Below are 22959 nucleotides of genomic sequence, written 5' to 3'. Positions count from 1 at the left end.
CTGATCTGTTAGCCAGAGACAGACTGGAGAAGAGAATGCTACATGTATACACTGTAGATACCTGGTTACTGATCTGTTAGCCAGAGACAGACTGGAGAACAGATGCTACATGTGTGCTAATACACTATAGATACCTGGTTACTGATCTGTTAGCCAGAGACAGACTGGAGAAGAGATGCTACATGTATTAACACTGTAGATACCTGGTTACTGATCTGTTTAGCCAGAGACAGACTGGAGAAGAGGTGCTACATGTATACACTGTAGATACCTGGTTACTAGATCTGGTTAGCCAGAAGACAGGACTGATGCTGTATACCAGATACCTTGTTACAGACTGTTAGAGAGAGAGGAGAAAAGATGCTACATGTATACACTGGTAGATACCTGGTTACTGATCTGTTAGCCAGCCAGAGACAGACTGGAGAAGAGATGCTACATGGAGATACACATGTAGATAGATACCTGGTAACTGATCTGTTAGCCAAACAGAGCCAGAGACAGACTGGAGAAGAGATGCTACATGTATACACTATAGATACCTGGTTACTGATACTCCTGATTAGCCATGAGACAGACTTGGAGAAGAGATTGCTTACATGTATACACTATAGATACCTGGTTACTGATCTGTTATAAGCCAGAGACAGACTGGAGAAGAGAATGCTATCATGTGATACACTGCATAGTACCTGGTTACTGATCTGGTTACTAGCCAGAGACAGACTGGAGAAGAATGTGCTACATGTATACACTGTAGATACCTGGGTTACTGATCTGTGAGCCAGAGACAGACTGGAGAAGAGGTGCTACATGTATACACTGTAGATACCTGGTTACTGATCTGTTAGCCAAACAGAATCGGGAGAAAGAGATGCTACATGTATACACTGTAGATACCTGGTTACTGATCTTTATAGCAGAAACAGACTGGAGAAGAGTGCTACATGTAATACACTATAGATACCTGTTACTGATCTGTTAGCACAGAGACAGACTGGAGAAGAGATGCTACATGTATACATATAGATACTGATTACTGATCTGTTTGCCAGAGACAGACTGGAGAAGAGATGCTACATGTATAAGCTGTAGATACTGGTTACTGATCTGTATAGCCAGAAACAGACTGAGAAGAGATGTGCTACATGTATACACTGTAAGATTACCTGGTAACTGATCTGTTATAGCCAGAGACAGACTGGAGAAGAGGTGCTACATGTATACACTGTAGATACCTGGTTACTGATCTGTTAGCCAGAGACAGACTGGAGAAGAGATGCTACATGTATACACTGTAGATACCTGGTAACTGATCTGTTATAGCCAGAGACAGACTGGAGAAGAGATGCTACATGTATACACTGTAGATACCTGGTAACTGATCTGTTATAGCCAGAGACAGACTGGAGAAGAGATGCTACATGTATACACTATATGATACCTGGTTACTGATCTGTTATTTTTAAGCCAGAGACAGACTGGAGAAGAGATGCTACATGTATACACTGTAGTACCTGGTAACTGCATCTGTTATAGCCAAAGACAGACTGGAGAAGAGATCCTACATGTATACACTGTAGATACCTGTAGATCTGATCTGATTAGCCAGAGACAGACTGGAGAAGAGATGCTACATGCTACATTATACACTGATAATACCTTGTAACTGGATTCTGTTATAGCCAGAGACAGACGGAGAAGAGGCTGGACATGTATACCACTGTAGATACCTGGGTAACTGAAGCTGTTTAGCCAGAGACAGACTGGAGGGGGGGGAGATGCTACATGTATACACTATAGATACCTGGTTACTGATCTGTTAGCCAGAGACAGACTGGAGAAGAGGTGCTACATGTATACACTGTAGATACCTGGTAACTGATCTGTTATAGCCAGAGACAGACTGGAGAAGAGATGCTACATGTATACACTGTAGATACCTGGTAACTGATCTGTTATACGCCAGAGACAGACTGGAGAAGAGATGCTACATGTATACACTGTAGATACCTGGTTACTGATCTGTTAGCCAGAGACAGACTGGAGAAGAGGTTAGCTACATGTATACACTGTTAGATACCTGGTTACTGATCTGTTATAGCCAGAGACAGACTGGAGAAGAGGATGCTACATGTATACGCTGTAGATACCTGGCTTAGATCTGTTATTGCCAGAGACAGACTGGAGAAGAGATGACTACATGTATACACTGTAGATACCTGGTAACTGATCTGTTATAAGCCAGAGACAGACTGGAGAAGAGATGCTACATGTATACGCTGTAGAGATACTGGTTACTGATCTGTTATAGCCAGAGACAGACTGGAGAAGAGATGCTACATGTATATACTGTAGATACCTGGTTACTGATCTGTTAGCCATGGCCAGAGACAGACTGGAGAAGAGATGCTACATGTATACACTGTAGATACTGGTTACTGATCTGTTCGCCAGAGACAGACTGGAGAAAGATGCTACATGTATACACTGTAGATACCTGGTAACTGATCTGTTATAGCCAGAGACAGACAGAGATACCTGTTACTGATCTGTCGCAAGAGAGAGAGAAGAGATGCTACATGTATACACTGTAGATACCTGGTAACTGATCTGTTATAGCCAGGAGACAGACTGGAGAAAGAGGTGCTACATGTATACACTGTAGATACCTGGTATACTGATCTGTTACTTCCAGATGACTGGCGAGCAAGATCTGTGAAATCAATGAACACCCCCTCAGCATTATCACATGTACAATACATGTGACTGTGAGATCACAAAAAATTTGATGAAAGTATTTGATGCTTTATCCACCTACATAGAATATATGTATGTGTGTGTCATGTGTGATGTAAACTACCTTAGCTCGATATATATATACAGCCTTTCAGTTTTTAGTGTGAGTATATGCAAGGTTTTTATTAGTAGACCTTTATAGTGGTGAGTATGGCCATGTTTTATATTGGTAGACCTTTTTAGTGTGAGTATGGCCATGTTTATATTAGTAGACCTTTAGTGTGGGTATGGCCATGTTTGTATTGGTAGACCTTTAGTGTGAGTATGGCCCTTTATGTTTATATTAGTAGACCTTTATAGTGTGAGTATGGCCATGTTTATATTAGTAGACCTTCAGTGTGAGTATGGCCATGTTTATATTAGTAGACCTTTATAGTGTGAGTATGGCCTGTTTATATTAGTAGACCTTTATAGTGTGAGTATGGCCATGTTTATATTAGTAGACCTTTATAGTGTGAGTATGGCCATGTTTATATTAGTAGACCTTTATAGTGTGAGTATGGCCATGTTTATATTGGTAGACCTTTAGTGTGAGTATGGCCATGTTTATATTAGTAGACCTTTATAGTGTGAGTATGGCCATGTTTATATTAGTAGACCTTTATAGTGTGAGTATGGCCATGTTTATATTAGTAGACCTTCAGTGTGAGTATGGCCATGTTTATATTAGTAGACCTTTAGTGTGAGTATGGCCATGTTTATATTAGTAGACCTTTAGTGTGAGTATGGCCATGTTTATATTAGTAGACCTTTAGTGTGAGTATGGCCATGTTTATATTAGTAGACCTTTAGTGTGAGTATGGCCATGTTTATATTAGTAGACCTTTAGTGTGAGTATGGCCATGTTTATATTAGTAGACCTTCAGTGTGAGTATGGCCATGTTTTTATTAGTAGACCTTTATAGTGTGAGTATGGCCATGTTTATATTAGTAGACCTTTATAGTGTGAGTATGGCCATGTTTATATTAGTAGACCTTCAGTGTGAGTATGGCCATGTTTATATTAGTAGACCTTTAGTGTGAGTATGGCCATGTTTATATTAGTAGACCTTTAGTGTGAGTATGGCCATGTTTATATTAGTAGACCTTTAGTGTGAGTATGGCCATGTTTATATTAGTAGACCTTTAGTGTGAGTATGGCCATGTTTATATTAGTAGACCTTTAGTGTGAGTATGGCCATGTTTATATTAGTAGACCTTTAGTGTGAGTATGGCCATGTTTATATTAGGTAGACCTTCAGTGTGAGTATGGCCATGTTTATATTAGTAGACCTTCAGTGTGAGTATGGCCATGTTTATATTGGTAGACCTTTAGTGTGAGTATGGCCATGTTTATATTAGTAGACCTTTAGTGTGAGTATGGCCATGTTTATATTTAGTAGACCTTTAGTGTGAGTATGGCCATGTTTATATTAGTAGACCTTTAGTGTGAGTATGGCCATGTTTATATTAGTAGACCTTTAGTGTGAGTATGGCCATGTTTATATTAGTAGACCTTCAGTGTGAGTATGGCCATGTTTATATTAGTAGACCTTTAGTGTGAGTATGGCCATGTTTATATTAGTAGACCTTTAGTGTGAGTATGGCCATGTTTATATTAGTAGACCTTTAGTGTGGGTATGGCCATGTTTATATTAGTAGACCTTTAGTGTGTGAGTATGGCCATGTTTATATTAGTAGACCTTTAGTGTGAGTATGGCCATGTTTATATTAGTAGACCTTTAGTGTGAGTATGGCCATGTTTATATTAGTAGACCTTTAGTGTGAGTATGGCCATGTTTATATTAGTAGACCTTTAGTGTGAGTATGGCCATGTTTATATTAGTAGACCTTTAGTGTGAGTATGGCCATGTTTATATTAGTAGACCTTTATAGTGTGAGTATGGCCATGTTTATATTAGTAGACCTTTAGTGTGAGTATGGCCATGTTTATATTGGTAGACCTTTAGTGTGAGTATGGCCATGTTTATATTAGTAGACCTTTATAGTGTGAGTATGGCCATGTTTATATTAGTAGACCTTTATAGTGTGAGTATGGCCATGTTTATATTAGTAGACCTTTATAGTGTGAGTATGGCCATGTTTATATTAGTAGACCTTTAGTTTTTAGTGTGAGTATGGCCATGTTTATATTAGTAGACCTTTATAGTGTGAGTATGGCCATGTTTATATTGGTAGACCTTTAGTGTGAGTATGGCCATGTTTATATTAGTAGACCTTCAGTGTGAGTATGGCCATGTTTATATTAGTAGACCTTTATAGTGTGAGTATGGCCATGTTTATTATTGGTAGACCTTTAGTGTGAGTATGGCCATGTTTATATTAGTAGACCTTTAGTGTGAGTATGGCCATGTTTATATTAGTAGACCTTTATAGTGTGAGTATGGCCATGTTTTATATTGTAGACCTTTAGTGTGAGTATGGCCATGTTTATATTAGTAGACCTTCAGTGTGAGTATGGCCATGTTTATATTAGTAGACCTTTATAGTGTGAGTATGGCCATGTTTATATTAGTAGACCTTCAGTGTGAGTATGGCCATGTTTATATTAGTAGACCTTTATAGTGTGAGTATGGCCATGTTTATATTAGTAGGACCTTTAGTGTGAGTATGGCCATGTTTATATTAGTAGACCTTTATAGTGTGAGTATGGCCATGTTTATATTAGTAGACCTTTAGTGTGAGTATGGCCATGTTTATATTAGGTAGACCTTTAGTGTGAGTATGGCCATGTTATATTAGTAGACCTTTATAGTGTGAGTATGGCCATGTTTATATTGGTAGACCTTTAGTGTGAGTATGGCCATGTTTATATTAGTAGACCTTTAGTGTGAGTATGGCCATGTTTATATTAGTAGACCTTTAGTGTGAGTATGGCCATGTTTTATATTAGTAGACCTTTAGTGTGAGTATGGCCATGTTTATATTAGTAGACCTTTAGTGTGAGTATGGCCATGTTTATATTGGTAGACCTTCAGTGTGAGTATGGCCATGTTTATATTAGTAGACCTTTAGTGTGAGTATGGCCATGTTTATATTAGTAGACCTTTAGTGTGAGTATGGCCATGTTTATATTAGTAGACCTTTAGTGTGGGTATGGCCATGTTTATATTAGTAGACCTTTAGTGTGAGTATGGCCATGTTTATATTAGTAGACCTTTAGTGTGAGTATGGCCATGTTTATATTAGTAGACCTTTAGTGTGAGTATGGCCATGTTTATATTGTTAGACCTTTAGTGTGAGTATGGCCATGTTTATATTAGTAGACCTTTAGTGTGAGTATGGCCATGTTTATATTAGTAGACCTTTATAGTGTGAGTATGGCCATGTTTATATTAGTAGACCTTTAGTGTGGGTATGGCCATGTTTATATTAGTAGACCTTTAGTGTGAGTATGGCCATGTTTATATATTAGTAGACCTTTAGTGTGGGTATGGCCATGTTTATATTAGTAGACCTTCAGTGTGAGTATGGCCATGTTTATATTAGTAGACCTTTAGTGTGAGTATGGCCATGTTTATATTAGTAGACCTTTAGTGTGAGTATGGCCATGTTTATATTAGTAGACCTTTAGTGTGAGTATGGCCATGTTTATATTGGTAGACCTTTAGTGTGAGTATGGCCATGTTTATATTAGTAGACCTTTATAGTGTGAGTATGGCCATGTTTATATTAGTAGACCTTTAGTGTGAGTATGGCCATGTTTATATTAGTAGACCTTTATAGTGTGAGTATGGCCATGTTTATATTGGTAGACCTTTAGTGTGAGTATGGCCATGTTTATATTAGTAGACCTTTATAGTGTGAGTATGGCCATGTTTATATTGGTAGACCTTTAGTGTGAGTATGGCCATGTTTATATTAGTAGACCTTTAGTATGTGAGTATGGCCATGTTTATATTGGTAGTTTAGACCATTTTATATTAGTAGACCTTTAGTGTAGTATGGCCATGTTTATATATACCTTTAGTGTGGGTATGGCCATGTTTATATTAGTAGACCTTCAGTGTGAGTATGGCCATGTTTATATTGGTAGAGCTTTAGTGTGAGTATGGCCATGTTTATATTAGTAGACCTTTAGTGTGAGTATGGCCATGTTTATATTAGTAGACCTTCAGTGTGAGTATGGCCATGTTTGTATTGGTAGACCTTTATAGTGTGAGTATGGCCATGTTTATATTAGTAGACCTTTAGTGTGAGTATGGCCATGTTTATATTAGTAGACCTTCAGTGTGAGTATGGCCATGTTTATATTAGTAGACCTTTAGTGTGAGTATGGCCATGTTTATATTAGTAGACCTTTAGTGTGAGTATGGCCATGTTTATATTAGTAGACCTTTATAGTGTGAGTATGGCCATGTTTATATTAGTAGACCTTTAATGAAGGGGTACCAAGTTTGTTCAAATAAATGACCTTGACCTTCATTCAAGGTCACAGGGGTCAAATAGGCTAAAATCCTTTAAACAACTTTTTGTGAATAACTAAGAGGCCTAGAGACCTGATATTAGGCCTGTGGCATGCTGGGATGAAGGGCTACCAAGTTTGTTCAAATAAATGACCTTGACCTTCATTCAAGGTCACGAGGGTCAAATAGGCTAAAATCTTTAAACGACTTCTTCTCAAGAACCAGAAGGCCCAGGGTACTGATATTGGGCCTGTGACATGCTTGGATGAAGGGCTACCAAGTTTGTTCAAAAGAATGACCTTAACCTTCATTCAAGGTCACGGGGGTCAAAAAGGCTAAAATATTTAAACGACTTCTTCTCAAGAACCAGAAGGCCCAGGGTACTGATATTTTGGCCGGTAGGATGCTGGGATGAAGGGCTACCAAGTTTGTTCAAATAAATGACCTTGACCTTCATTCAAGGTCACAGGGGTCAAATAGGCTAAAATCATTTAAACAAATTCTTGTGAATAACTAAGAGGCCTAGAGACCTGATATTAGGCTGTGGCATGCTAGGATAAAGGGCTACCAAGTTTGTTCAAATGAATGACCTTGATCTTCATTCAAGGTCACAGGGGTCAAATAGGCTAAAATCTTTAAATGTCTTCTTTTCAAGAACTAGAAGGCCAAGGCTACCGATATTGGGCATGTAGCATGCTTGGATGAAGGGCTACCAAGTTTGTTCAAATGAATTACCTTGACCTTCAATCAAGGTCACAGAGGTCAAATAGGCTAAAATCTTTAAACGACTATGTTGTATTGTACTAATAGTCAGATGACCGTTAAGGCCCATGGGCCTCTTGTTAAAAAACCACGTGTAGTTGAAAGATAAACAAAATGCTAGCCAGTTAGAGTTTTTAAAGTAAAATCATGGTCGACATACACAACATGTTGTCAAATATTCAAATTGAACACGACTATTGCTGGTACCGCATCACTTTCGCGATATTCACGTTGCATATACATGTAGCATATACACGGTAGAATTATGTTTATCATTCAACTACACGTGGAAATTAAAAAATAAAACCGGAAGCGAAGTAGATTGGCTGTCGTTGGCTCTACTAAATGTGTATACGGCGGCTATTACAAATGTGTGAAATAAAAGGGTCTCGGAAGTATTTCATTGTACACAGTTGTTTAATTTCATATATGGAATGTAACATGGGGGCAAAGGAGTACATAAGATCCTAATATAAAGGTATGTGTACGTTTTCCCCGCATTGAATGGATGATATATTAGAAATATGCCGCTGACGTAGCGTAGGCCAAATCTGGCCTACGATTTCACATTTTTAAGAGTACCTACCGCGAGCTGACTATATATTAGGCCAAAAAAAAAAAAAAAAAATATAAAAAAGCCTAATAATATAGGCAGGTTTAGCGGACTAAGGTAAGACAAGCTAGGTTTGTTATAATTCACCATCTGATTAGAACACTGTCATACAGTTGGTTATAATTCACCATCTGATTAGAACACTGTCATACAGTTGGTTATAATTCACCATCTGATTAGAACACTGTCATACAGTTGGTTATAATTCACCATCTGATTAGAACACTGTCATACAGTTGGTTATAATTCACCATCTGATTAGAACACTGTCATACAGTTGGTTATAATTCACCATCTGATTAGAACACTGTCATACAGTTGGTTATAATTCACCATCTGATTAGAACACTGTCATACAGTTGGTTATAATTCACCATCTGATTAGAACACTGTCATACAGTTGGTTATAATTCACCATCTGATTAGAACACATGTCATACAGTTGGTTATAATTCACCATCTGATTAGAACACTGTCATACAGTTTGGTTATAATTCACCATCTGATTAGAACACTGTCCATACAGTTGGTTATAATTCACCATCTGATTAGAACACTGTCATACATTTGGTTATAATTCACCATCTGATTAGAAGAAATATCATACAGTTAGTTATAATTCACCATCTGATTAGAACATTGTCATACAGTTGGTTATAATTCACCATCTGATTAGAACATTGTCATACAGTTGGTTATAATTCACCATCTGATTAGAACATTTGTCATACATTTGGTTATAATTCACCATCTGATTAGAACACAGTCATACAGTTGGATATAATTCACCATCTGATTAGAACACTGTCCATACAGTTGGTTATATATCACATCTGATTAGAACAAATGTTCATACAGTTGGTTATAATTCCACCATCTGATTAGATACACTTGTCATACAGTTGGTTATAATTCACCATCTGATTAGAACATTGTCATACAGTTGGTTATAATTCACCATCTGATTAGAACATTTGTCATACATTTGGTTATAAATTCACCATCTGATTAGAACACTGTCATACAGTTTGATATAATTCACCATCTGATTAGAACAATGTCATACAGTTGGTTATAATTCACCATCTGAATAGAACACAGTCATACAGTTGGATATAATTCACATCTGATTAGAACACTGTCATACAGTTGGTTATAATTCACCATCTGATTAGAACATTTGTCATACAGTTGGTTATAAATTCACCATCTGATTAGAACACTGTCATACAGTTTGTTATAATTCACCATCTGATTAGAACACTGTCATACAGTTGGTTATAATTCACCATCTGATTAGAACACAGTCATACAGTTAGGTTATAATTCACCATTTGATTAGAACACTGTCATACAGTTGGTTATAATTCACCATCTGATTAGAACACTGTCATACAGTTGGTTATAATTCACCATCTGATTAGAACACGTCATTCATGTCATTCACCATCTGATTAGAACATTGTCATACGATGGTTATAATTCACCATCTCATTAGAACACAGTCATATAGTTGGTTATAATTCACCATCTGATTAAAACACATTGTCATACAGTTGGTTATAATTCACCATCTGATTAGAACACAGTCATACAGTTGGTTATAATTCACCATCTGATTAGAACACAGTCATACAGTTGGTTATAATTCACCATCTGATTAGAACAATGTCATACAGTTGGTTATAATTCACCATCTGATTAGAACACTGTCATACAGTTGGTTATAATTCACCATCTGATTAGAACACTGTCATACAGTTGGTTATAATTCACCATCTGATTAGAACACTGTCATACAGTTTGGTTATAATTCACCATCTGATTAGAACACAATCATACAGTTGGTTATAATTCACCATCTGATTACATAAGAACACAGTCATACAGTTGGTTATAATTCACCATCTGATTAGAACATTGTCATACAGTTGGTTATAATTCACCATCTGATTAGAACATTTGTCATACAGTTGGTTATAATTCACCATCTGATTAGAACACTGTCATACAGTTGGTTATAATTCACCATCTGATTAGAACACTGTCATACAGTTGGTTATAATTCACCATCTGATTAGAACACTGTCATACAGTTGGTTATAATTCACCATCTGATTAGAACACTGTCATACAGTTGGTTATAATTCACCATCTGATTAGAACACTGTCATACAGTTGGTTATAATTCACCATCTGATTAGAACACTGTCATACAGTTTGTTATAATTCACCATCTGATTAGAATCACTGTCATACAGTTGGTTATAATTCACCATCTGATTAGAACACTGTCATACAGTTGAATATAATTCACCATCTGATTAGAACACTGTCATACATTGGTTATAATTCACCATCTGATTAGAACACTGTCATACAGTTGGTTATAATTCACCATCTGATTAGAACACTGTCATACAGTTGGTTATAATTCACCATCTGATTAGAACACTGTCATACAGTTGGTTATAATTCACCATCTGATTAGAACACTGTCATACAGTTGGTTATAATTCACCATCTGATTAGAACACTGTCATACAGTTGGTTATAATTCACCATCTGATTAGAACACAGTCATACAGTTGGTTATAATTCACCATCTGATTAGAACACTGTCATACAGTTGGTTATAATTCACCATCTGATTAGAACACTGTCATACAGTTGGTTATAATTCACATCTGATTAGAACACTGTCATACATTTGGTTATAATTCACCATCTGATTAGAACACTGTCATACAGTTGGTTATAATTCACCATCTGATTAGAACACTGTCATACAGTTGGTTATAATTCACCATCTGATTAGAACACTGTCATACAGTTGGTTATAATTCACCATCTGATAAGAACACTGTCATACAGTTGGTTATAAATTCACCATCTGATTAGAACACTGTCATACAGTTGGTTATAATTCACCATCTGATTAGAACACTGTCATACAGTTGGTTATAATTCACCATCTGATTAGAACACTGTCATACAGTTGGTTATAATTCACCATCTGATTAGAACACTGTCATACAGTTGGTTATAATTCACCATCTGATTAGAACACAGTCATACATTTGGTTATAATTCACCATCTGATTAGAACACAATCATACAGTTGGTTATAATTCACCATCTGATTAGAACACTGTCATACAGTTGGTTATAATTCACCATCTGATTAGAACACTGTCATACAGTTGGTTATAATTCACCATCTGATTAGAACACAGTCATACAGTTGGTTATAATTCACCATCTGATTAGAACACTGTCATACAGTTGGTTATAATTCACCATCTGATTAGAACACTGTCATACAGTTGGTTATAATTCACCATCTGATTAGAACACTGTCATACAGTTGGTTATAATTCACCATCTGATTAGAACACTGTCATACAGTTGGTTATAATTCACCATCTGATAAGAACACTGTCATACAGTTGGTTATAATTCACCATCTGATTAGAACACTGTCATACAGTTGGTTATAATTCACCATCTGATTAGAACACTGTCATACAGTTGGTTATAATTCACCATCTGATTAGAACACTGTCATACATGTTGGTTATAATTCACCATCTGATAGAACACTGTCATACAGTTGGTTATAATTCACCATCTGATTAGAACACAGTGTCATAAAACAGTTGGTTATAAATTCACCATCTGATTAGAAACACTGTCATACAGTTGGTTATAATTCACCATCTGATTAGAACAATGTCATACAGTTGGTTATAATTCACCATCTGATTAAAACACATGTCATACAGTTTTGTTATAATTCACTCATCTGATTAGAACACTGTCATACAGTTGGTTATAATTTACCATCTGATTAGAACACTGTCATATAGTTGGTTATAATTCACCATCTGATTAGAACACAGTCATACAGTTGGTTATAATTCACCATCTGATTAGAACACTGTCATACAGTTGGTTATAATTCACTATCTGATTAGAACACTGTGTCATACAGTTGTTAAAATTCACCATCTGATTAGAACACTGTCATACAGTATTGGTTATAATTCACCATCTGATTAGAACACATGTCATAACAGTTGGTTATAATTCACCTATCTGATAAAAAACAAATGTCATAACAGTTGGTTATAATTTACCATCTGATTAGAACACTGTCATATAGTTGGTTATAATTCACCATCTGAAAAGAACACTGTCATACAGTTGGTTATAATTCACTCATCTGATTAGAACACTGTCATACAGTTGGTTATAATTCCCCATCTGATTAGAATAACAAATGCCATAATTACCATTTGTTATATATTCACCATCTGATTAGAACACTGTCATACAGTTGGTTATAATTCACCATCTGATTAGAACACTGTCATACAGTTGGTTAATAATTCACCATCTGATTAGAACACTGTCATACAGTTGGTTATAAATTCACCATCTGATTTAGAAACACTGTCATACAGTTGGTTATAATTCACCATCTGATTAGAACAATATCATACAGTTGGTTAAAATTCACCATCTGATTAGAACACTTGTCATACAGTTGGTTATAATTCACCATCTGATTAGAACAACACTGTCATAACAGTTTGGTTATAATTCACCATCTGATTAGAACACCGTCATACATTTGGTTATAATTTCACCATCTGATTAGAACACAATCATACAGTTGGTTATAATTCACCATCTGATTAGAACACTGTCATACAGTATGGTTATAATTCACCATCTGATTAGAACACTGTCATACAGTTGGTTATAATTCACCATCTGATTAGAACACTGTCATACAGTTGGTTATAATTCACCATCTGATTAGAAACAATCATACAGTTGGATTATAATTCACCATCTGATTAGAACACTGTCATACAGTTGGATATAATTCACCATCTGATAAGACAAACACTGTCATACATTTGGTTATAATTCACCATCTGATTAGAACAATGTCATACATGTTGGTTATAATTCACCATCTGATTAGAACACAATGTCATACAGTTGGTTATAATTTACCATCTGATTAGAACACTGTCATACAGTTTGTTATAATTCACCATCTGATAGAACACTGTATAAGTTGGTTATAATTCACCATCTGATTAAACACTGTCATACAGTTGGTTATAATTCACCATCTGATAAGAAACACTGTCATACAGTTGGTTATAATTCACCATCTGATTAGAACACTGTCATAAAACAGTTGGTTATAATTCACCATCTGATTAAGAACACAATGTCATATAGTTGGTTATAATTTACCATCTGATTAAGAACAATGTCATATAGTTGGTTATAATTCACCATCTGATTAGAACACAGTCATACAGTTGGTTATAATTCACTATCTGATTAGAACACTGTCATACAGTTGGTTATAATTCACCATCTGATTAGAACACAGTCATACAGTTGGTTATAATTCACCATCTGATTAGAACACTGTCATACAGTTGGTTATAATTCACCCATCTGATTAGAACACAGTCATAAAGTTTGGTTATAATTCACCATCTGATTAGAACAAATGTCATATATTGGTTAAATAATTCACCATCTGATTAGAACACTGTCATACAGTTGGTTATAATTCACCATCTGATCAATAGAACACTGGACATCTGATAGAGAACATACAGTTGGTTGGTTTATAATTCACCATAGAACACCATCTGAGATTAGAACACTGTCATACAGTTGGTTATACATCCATCATTTGTTATAATTCCACCCATCTAGAATTAAAACAATGTCGTAGCAGTTTGGATATAATTTTACCACTGATTAAGAAACACCTGTTCATATAGTTGGTAATAAATTCCACACACTGATAAGAACCCATCATACAGTTTGTTATACAATACACCATACCCCCTGATATAAAACACAGTCATACTAGTTTGTTATAAATTCACTATCTGAATTATAACAATGACCATATAGGTTGGTTATAATATTACCATCTGAATATAGAACACAGTCCATATAGATGTCAAATTCACCAACTTATTAGAACACAGACATACAGTTGGTTATAATTCACCATCATGATTAGACCACAGTCATACAGGTGGTTATATAAACACTATCAGATTAGAACAGCTTTCGATACATATGTTAATCATTCACATCAGATTTTACTGTATAAGTAACTATGGTCCATACAGGTTCGTTTATAAATCAATATCTGATTTAGACCACTGTCAAATAACTATGGTTGATATATTCACTAAAGGTTCGTTAGTATCCATATTTTAGTATATAAGAAACTATGGTTTTCCCTAGAGGTTTGTTATGACCATGATATAACCGTGAAAGTAACTTATGGTTCCTATAGGTTTCGTAATAAACCATATATTTAACCATATAGAAGCTACACTAATGGGTTCCAAGAGGTTTCGATATAAGACCATATTTTTTACTATCAGAAGTAACTATGGTCCCTAGAGGTTTGTTATATACTATGTTTTAACCGTAGAAAGTAAACTTATGGTTCCTAGAGGGTTCGTAATATCCATATTTTACTATATAAGTAACTATGGGTTCCTAGAGGTTCGTTATAACCTATGTTTTAAACCGTAGAAGTAAACTAACTATGGTCCCTAAGGTACTTTATAACCATGTTATACCGTAGAATAACTAGGTTCCTAGAGTTCGTAATATCCATATTTACTGTATAAGTAACTATGGTCCCTAAGTTTCGTTAAAACCAAGTTTTAGTGCAGGTGAGTAAATATCGGAACCCACAGGGTTCCCTTGTTCTAGGACTATATCTAGTTACTTATGATCCCTAGAGGTCGTTGTAACCATGATTTAAGTGTAAAAGTAACTATTAGTCCCCTAGAGGTTTCATGTTATACACCGTGATTACTGTAAAGTAACTATGGTCCCTAGATGTTCGTGTAAACCAAATTTTGATAGTAATAAGTTAACTCTGGTCCCTAGATGTTCGTTAAAAGTTATAACCATATTTTATTGTAATAGGTAACTCTGGTCCCTAGAGGTTCGATTAATAAAAACCATATTTTTATTTTTACTGTATAAGTAACTATGGTCCCTAGAGGTTCGTTAAAACCATATTTTATTGTATAAGTAAAAATATGGTCCCTATGAGGTTCGTGTTATATAACCATATTTTCCCCTGTCGTATAAGTAATTAAAACTATGGTCCCTAGAGGTTCGATAAACCATATTTTTATTGTATAAGTTACTATGGTCCTAGAGTTCGTTAAACCATATTTTATTGTATAAGTAACTAATGTTCCCTAGAGTTTCCGTTATAATCATGTTTTTACTGTATAAAGAACTCTATGGTCCCCTAGAGGTTTCGTTCTAACCATATTTTAACTGTATAAGTCAACTTTGTTCCCTATATGGTTATAACCTATTTTTACTGTATAAGAGTAACTTATGGTCCCTAGAGGTTCGTTAAACCATATTTTACTGTATAAGTAACTATGGTCCCTAGAGGTTTTTATAACCATATTTTATGTTTATAAGTAACTATGGTCCCTAGAGGTTTTCGTTTTAACCATAATTTTATTGTATAAGTAACTATGGTCCCTAGAGGTTTCGTTTAACCATAAATTTTATTGTATAAGTTACTATGGTCCCTAGAGTGTTCGTTTAAACCATATTTTATTGTATAAGTAAGTACTATGGTCCCTATGTCCCTAGAGTTTCGTTATAACCATGTTTTTACTGTAGAAGTAAACTAATGGTACTATGGTCCCTAGAGGTTGTATTTAACCTATAGGGTTCCTAGGAGGTTTTTATATCATATGTTTACTGTATAAGTAACTATGGTCCCTAGAGGTTTTGTTTATAACCATGTTTTACTGGTAGAAGTAACTATGGTCCCTAGAGGTTCTTTATAACCATATTTTACCTGTATAAGTAACTATGGTTCTCTAGAGGTTCTTTATATCCAATATTTTACTGTATAAGTAACTATGGTTTCTCCTAGAGGTTCGTAATATAACATATTTTTACTGTATAAGTAACTATGTCCTAGAGGTTTGTTATAACCATGTTTTACTGTAGAAGCTAAACTATGGTCCCTAGAGGTTCGTAATAACCATATTTTACTATATAAGTAACTTTGGTTCCTAGAGGTTTTCCAGATTTAACCATATATGTTGACTATAGTCCTATATTGTTTATAACTATGTTTTACTAGAGGTTTAGAGTTTATAACCATGTTTTACTGATATATAAAACAATGGTAACTATTTGTCCTTAATTTACTGTATAAGTAACTATGGTTCCTAGAGGTTTGTTATATAACCATGTTTTACTGTATAAGTAAACTATGGTCCCTAGAGGTTCGTTATAACCATGTTTTTACTGTATAAGTAACTATGGTCCCTAGAGGTTCGTATTATAACCATATTTTATTACTTATAAGTAACTATGGTCCCTAGAGGTTCGTTATAACCATGTTTTACTGTATAAGTAACTATGGTCCCTAGAGGTTCGTTATAACCCATGTTTTACTGTATAAGTAACTATGGTCCCTAGAGGTTTACTGTTTATATCCATGTTTTACTGTATAAGTAACTATGGTCCCTAGAGGTTTCGTTATAACCATATTTTACTGTATAAGTAACTATGGTTCCTAGAGGTTCGTTAATTACCATATTTTTACTGTTATAAGTAACTATGTGCCCCTGAGGGTTTCGTTTATAACCATATTTTACTGTATAAGTAACTATGGGTCCCTAGAGGTTTCGTTATAACCATGTTTTTATTGTTTATAAGTATACTATGGTCCCTAGAGGTTCGTTATAACCATGTTTTACTGTATAAGTAACTATGGTCCCTAGAGGTTCGTTTATCCATGTCTTTTTTTACTGTATAAGTAACTATGGTTCCTAGAGGTTCGTTAATATACATATTTTACTGTATAAGTAAACTATGGTCCCTAGAGGTTCGTTATAACCATGTTTTACTGTATAGGAAAACTATGGTCCCTAGAGGTTCGTTTAACCATATTTTACTGTATAAGTAACTATGGTCCCTAGAGGTTCGTTTAACCATATTTTACTGTATAAGTAACTATGGTCCCTAGAGGTTTCGTTTAACCATATTTTACTGTATAAGTAACTATGGTCCCTAGAGGTTTCGTTTAACCATGTTTTACTGTATAAGTAACTATGGTCCCTAGAGGTTCGTTTAACCATATTTTACTGTATAAGTAACTATGGTCCCTAGAGGTTCGTTATAACCATGTTTTACTGTATAAGTAACTATGGTCCCTAGAGGTTCGTTATAACCATATTTTACTGTATAAGTAACTATGGTCCCTAGAGGTTTCGTTTAACCATATTTTACTGTATAGTAAACCTATGGTCCCTAGAGGTTCGTTTAACCATATTTTATTGTATAAGTAACTATGGTCCCTAGAGGTTCGTTATAACCATATTTTACTGTATAAGTAACTATGGTCCCTAGAGGTTCGTTTAACCATATTTTATTGTATAAGTAACTATGGTCCCTAGAGGTTCGTTTAACCATATTTTATTGTATAAGTAACTATGGTCCCTAGAGGTTCGTTATAACCATATTTTACTGTATAAGTAACTATGGTCCCTAGAGGTTCGTTATAACCATATTTTACTGTATAAGTAACTATGGTCCCTAGAGGTTCGTTTAACCATATTTTATTGTATAAGTAACTATGGTCCCTAGAGGTTCGTTTAACCATATTTTAAATGTATAAGAAACTATGGTCCCTAGAGGTTTTCGTTATATACCATGTTTTACTGTATAAGTAACTATGGTTCCTAGAGGTTCGTTTTAATATCCATATTTTACTGTATAAGTAACTATATGTCCCTAGAGGTTTGTTATAACCATGTTTTACTGTAGAAGTAACTATGGTCCCTAGAGGTTCGATCATAACCGTGTTTTTAATAATAAGTAACTGTGTTTTTATAAGTAACTATGGTCCCTAGAGGTTTGTTTATAACCATGTTTTACTATATAAGTAACTATGGTTCCTAGAGGTTCGTTATAACCATGTTTTACTGTATAAGTAACTATGGTTCCTAGAGGTTTGTTATAACCATGTTTTACTGTATAAGTAACTATGGTTCCTAGAGGTTCGTTATAACCATATTTTACTGTATAAGTAACTATGGTCCCTAGAGGTTTCCGTTATAAACCATAGTTTTTACTGTAGAAGTAACTATGTGTCCCCCTAGAGGTTTGTTATAACCATGTTTTACTGTATAAGTAACTATGGTTCCTAGAGGTTCGTTATAACCATATTTTACTGTATAAGTAACTATGGTCCCTAGAGGTTTGTTATAACCATGTTTTACTGTATAAGTAACTATGGTCCCTAGAGGTTCGTTATAACCATATTTTACTGTATAAGTAACTATGGTCCCTAGAGGTTTGTTATAACCATGTTTTTACTGTATAAGTAACTATGGTTCCTAGATTTTTCGTTATAACTATAACATGTTTTTATCTGTATAAGTAACTATGGTCCCTAGAGGTTTGTTATAACCATATTTTACTGTATAAGTAACTATGGTCCCTAGAGGTTTGTTATAACCATATTTTACTGTATAAGTAACTATGGTCCCTAGAGGTTCGTTTAACCATATTTTACTGTATAAGTAACTATGGTCCCTAGAGGTTTGTTATAACCATGTTTTACTGTATAAGTAACTATGGTCCCTAGAGGTTCGTTATAACCATATTTTACTGTATAAGTAACTATGGTCCCTAGAGGTTTGTTATAACCATGTTTTACTGTATAAGTAACTATGGTCCCTAGAGGTTCGTTATAACCATATTTTACTGTATAAGTAACTATGGTCCCTAGAGGTTCGTTATAACCATATTTTTACGTGTATAAGTAAACTATGGTCCCTGAGAGGTTCGTTATATGGTTCCTAGACCATTTGTTATAAACCATGTTTTAGTGTAGAAGTACTAATGGTCCCTAGAGGTTCGTTTATAACCATATTTTACTGTATAAGTAACTATGGTCCCTAGAGGTTCGTTATAACCATGTTTTACTGTATAAGTAACTATGGTCCCTAGAGGTTTGTTATAACCATGTTTTACTGTAGAAGTAACTATGGTTCCTAGAGGTTCGTTATAACCATGTTTTACTGTATAAGTAACTATGGTTCCTAGAGGTTTGTTATAACCATGTTTTACTGTATAAGTAACTATGGTCCCTAGAGGTTTGTTATAACCATGTTTTACTGTATAAGTAACTATGGTCCCTAGAGGTTTGTTATAACCATGTTTTACTGTATAAGTAACTATGGTTCCTAGAGGTTTGTTATAACCATGTTTTACTGTATAAGTAACTATGGTTCCTAGAGGTTCGTTATAACCATGTTTTACTGTATAAGTAACTATGGTCCCTAGAGGTTTGTTATAACCATATTTTACTGTATAAGTAACTATGGTCCCTAGAGGTTTGTTATAACCATGTTTTACTGTATAAGTAACTATGGTCCCTAGAGGTTTTGTTATAACCATAGTTTTTACTGTAGAAGTAACTATGGTTCCTAGAGGTTCGTTATAACCATGTTTTTACTGTATAAGTAACTATGGTCCACTAGAGTTTGTTATAACACATGTTTTACTGTATAAGTAACTATGGTTCCCTAGAGCTTCGTGTTATAATCCATGTTTTACTGTATAAGTAACTATGGTTTCCTAGAGGTTCCGTTATAACCATAGTTTTTTTATACTGTATAAGTAACTATGGTCCCTAGAGGTTCGTTTAACCATATTTTACTGTATAAGTAACTATGGTCCCTAGAGGTTCGTTTAACCATATTTTACTGTATAAGTAACTATGGTCCCTAGAGGTTCGTTTAACCATATTTTACTGTATAAGTAACTATGGTCCCTAGAGGTTCGTTATAACCATATTTTACTGTATAAGTAACTATGGTCCCTAGAGGTTCGTTATAACCATATTTTACTGTATAAGTAACTATGGTCCCTAGAGGTTTCGTTTATAACCATGTTTTACTGTATAAGTAACTATGGTCCCTAGAGGTTTGTTATAACCATGTTTTACTGTAGAAGTAACTATGGTCCCTAGAGGTTTGTTATAACCATGTTTTACTGTATAAGTAACTATGGTCCCTAGAGGTTTGTTATAACCATATTTTACTGTATAAGTAACTATGGTTCCTAGAGGTTCGTTATAACCATGTTTTACTGTATAAGTAACTATGGTCCCTAGAGGTTTGTTATAACCATGTTTTACTGTATAAGTAACTATGGTTCCTAGAGGTTTGTTATAACCATGTTTTACTATATAAGTAACTATGGTTCCTAGAGGTTTGTTATAACCATGTTTTACTGTATAAGTAACTATGGTCCCTAGAGGTTTGTTATAACCATGTTTTACTGTATAAGTAACTATGGTCCCTAGAGGTTTGTTATAACCATGTTTTACTGTAGATAAGTAACTATGGTTCCTAGAGGTTTGTTATATAACCATGTTTTACTGTATAGGTAACTATGGTCCCTAGAGGTTTAGTTATATAACCATGTTTTAACTGTATAAGTAACTATGGTTCCTAGAGGTTCGTTATAACCATATTTTTACTGTATAAGTAACTATGGTCCCTAGAGGTTCATTATAACCATGTTTTACTGTATAATGTAACTATGGTTCCTAGAGGTCGTTGTTATAACCATGTTTTACTGTATAACAGTAACTATGGTTCCTAGAGGTTTGTTATAACCATATTTTACTGTATAAGTAACTATGGTTCCAAGAGGTTTGTGTATAACCATGTTTTACTGTATAAGTAACTATGTTCCCCCTAGAGGTTTTGTTATAAACCATGTTTTACTATATAAGTAACTTTGGTACCTAGAGGTTTGTTAAAACCATGTTTTTTACTGTATATGTAACTATTGGTCCCCCTAGAGTGTCGTTGATATAACCATGTTAATTACTGTATAAGGAAACTATTTCCTAGAGGTTCGTTATAACCATGTTTTAACTGTATAAGTAACTATATTTTACATTTTCACTGCAGTCCCATTATGTAACCTTACCCAAGCACAGTTTGCATTCATATAGTCTTTGAACTTCAGCGCATTTTATGACTTCATTATCATTGTGACATCACACAATTGTCGTGCCAGCAATCAAGGAGAAATAGCTTTCCGTCCATGATGAATATCGAATGATTTAATTCATTATAGATGTAAAATCAATCACTTGGAATTTCATCATTAAATTGTAAAAATGTAAATATAAGCATTTGAAGGTCTTTCAGTTGGCATTCATAACCAATATGAATGCCAACTGAACGAAGGCAAATTCATACTGGCTATGAATGCCAACTGAAAGACCTTCAATGCTTAAATGGTCCCTAGATGTTTGTTATAACCGTATTTTACTGTATACTGCTAGTAGTGCCTGTGCTCATTGGTTGGTTTTTGTTCAGGGACGTCCAACTGGTCCGGGGATTACTTTATAAACACTGGAGGTATAGGTCTAGTTGTTAACCAGAAGAGGAACAAAGCTACCTCATCTACAGAGGGGGATGTACGACAACAACTAGAGGACGTCTTTCTCCGAGACTGGAACTCACAGTACGCTTGGGACTTGAACGACATGAAACATAAACTCTGTGGAAGGACACACAGAGTTGTGATGATAGGGTCATAACGAACACTGCGAATATAAAATTATTAAAAAGTATAAGTGAGATATGTCACAGTTTATCAACTTTTCAGTTAACAGTGCTTGTAACAAAGCTCTTAGGTTATCATTCCGTCTACCAAGGGATACTAACATCTTACACAAATAGTTCTCATTAAAAATTCTACTACTTTTGTCATTATTTTTATTTCAATTTTTGTTAATACAATGATAAACCAAATTATAATCTTGTTTAATCCTATAGCTCATTGTAAATAAATGTATACTGGTAACTTGTTATCAAATTACTGGGATTAACACGTTAAGCATGTACATATGATTATATTTTATGACATTTAGTTTAAACTTTCTTTATTCAGATAATTTGCAATATACAATGAAACAAAACATTTTCTAGAAACAGGAAATAGAAACAAGTGTCTTGGACATGTCTTATGACATTTAGTAACAAAGCAGAATATGTATTCCAATTTCAATATTCCACTTTGAATTGGCTTACTGCCATCATGTGAATGGTACATTGACAATACACTGTGATACACACCAGTAGTCCATGACTTGTCATACACATGTATACAGGGTACAAATACCATTGCTATATTTTTTATGTAATAACTAGTCGTAATGTTATTTTGTGCTCAATGAATGGTCAGGATGTACATTTCACATGTTCTAAAGTTATGATATATAATTGTTGT

Source organism: Argopecten irradians, chromosome 3 (assembly GCF_041381155.1).
Source record: "Argopecten irradians isolate NY chromosome 3, Ai_NY, whole genome shotgun sequence".
In the NCBI taxonomy this organism is placed as follows: domain Eukaryota; kingdom Metazoa; phylum Mollusca; class Bivalvia; order Pectinida; family Pectinidae; genus Argopecten; species Argopecten irradians.
Note: the sequence above shows the minus strand (reverse complement) of the source record.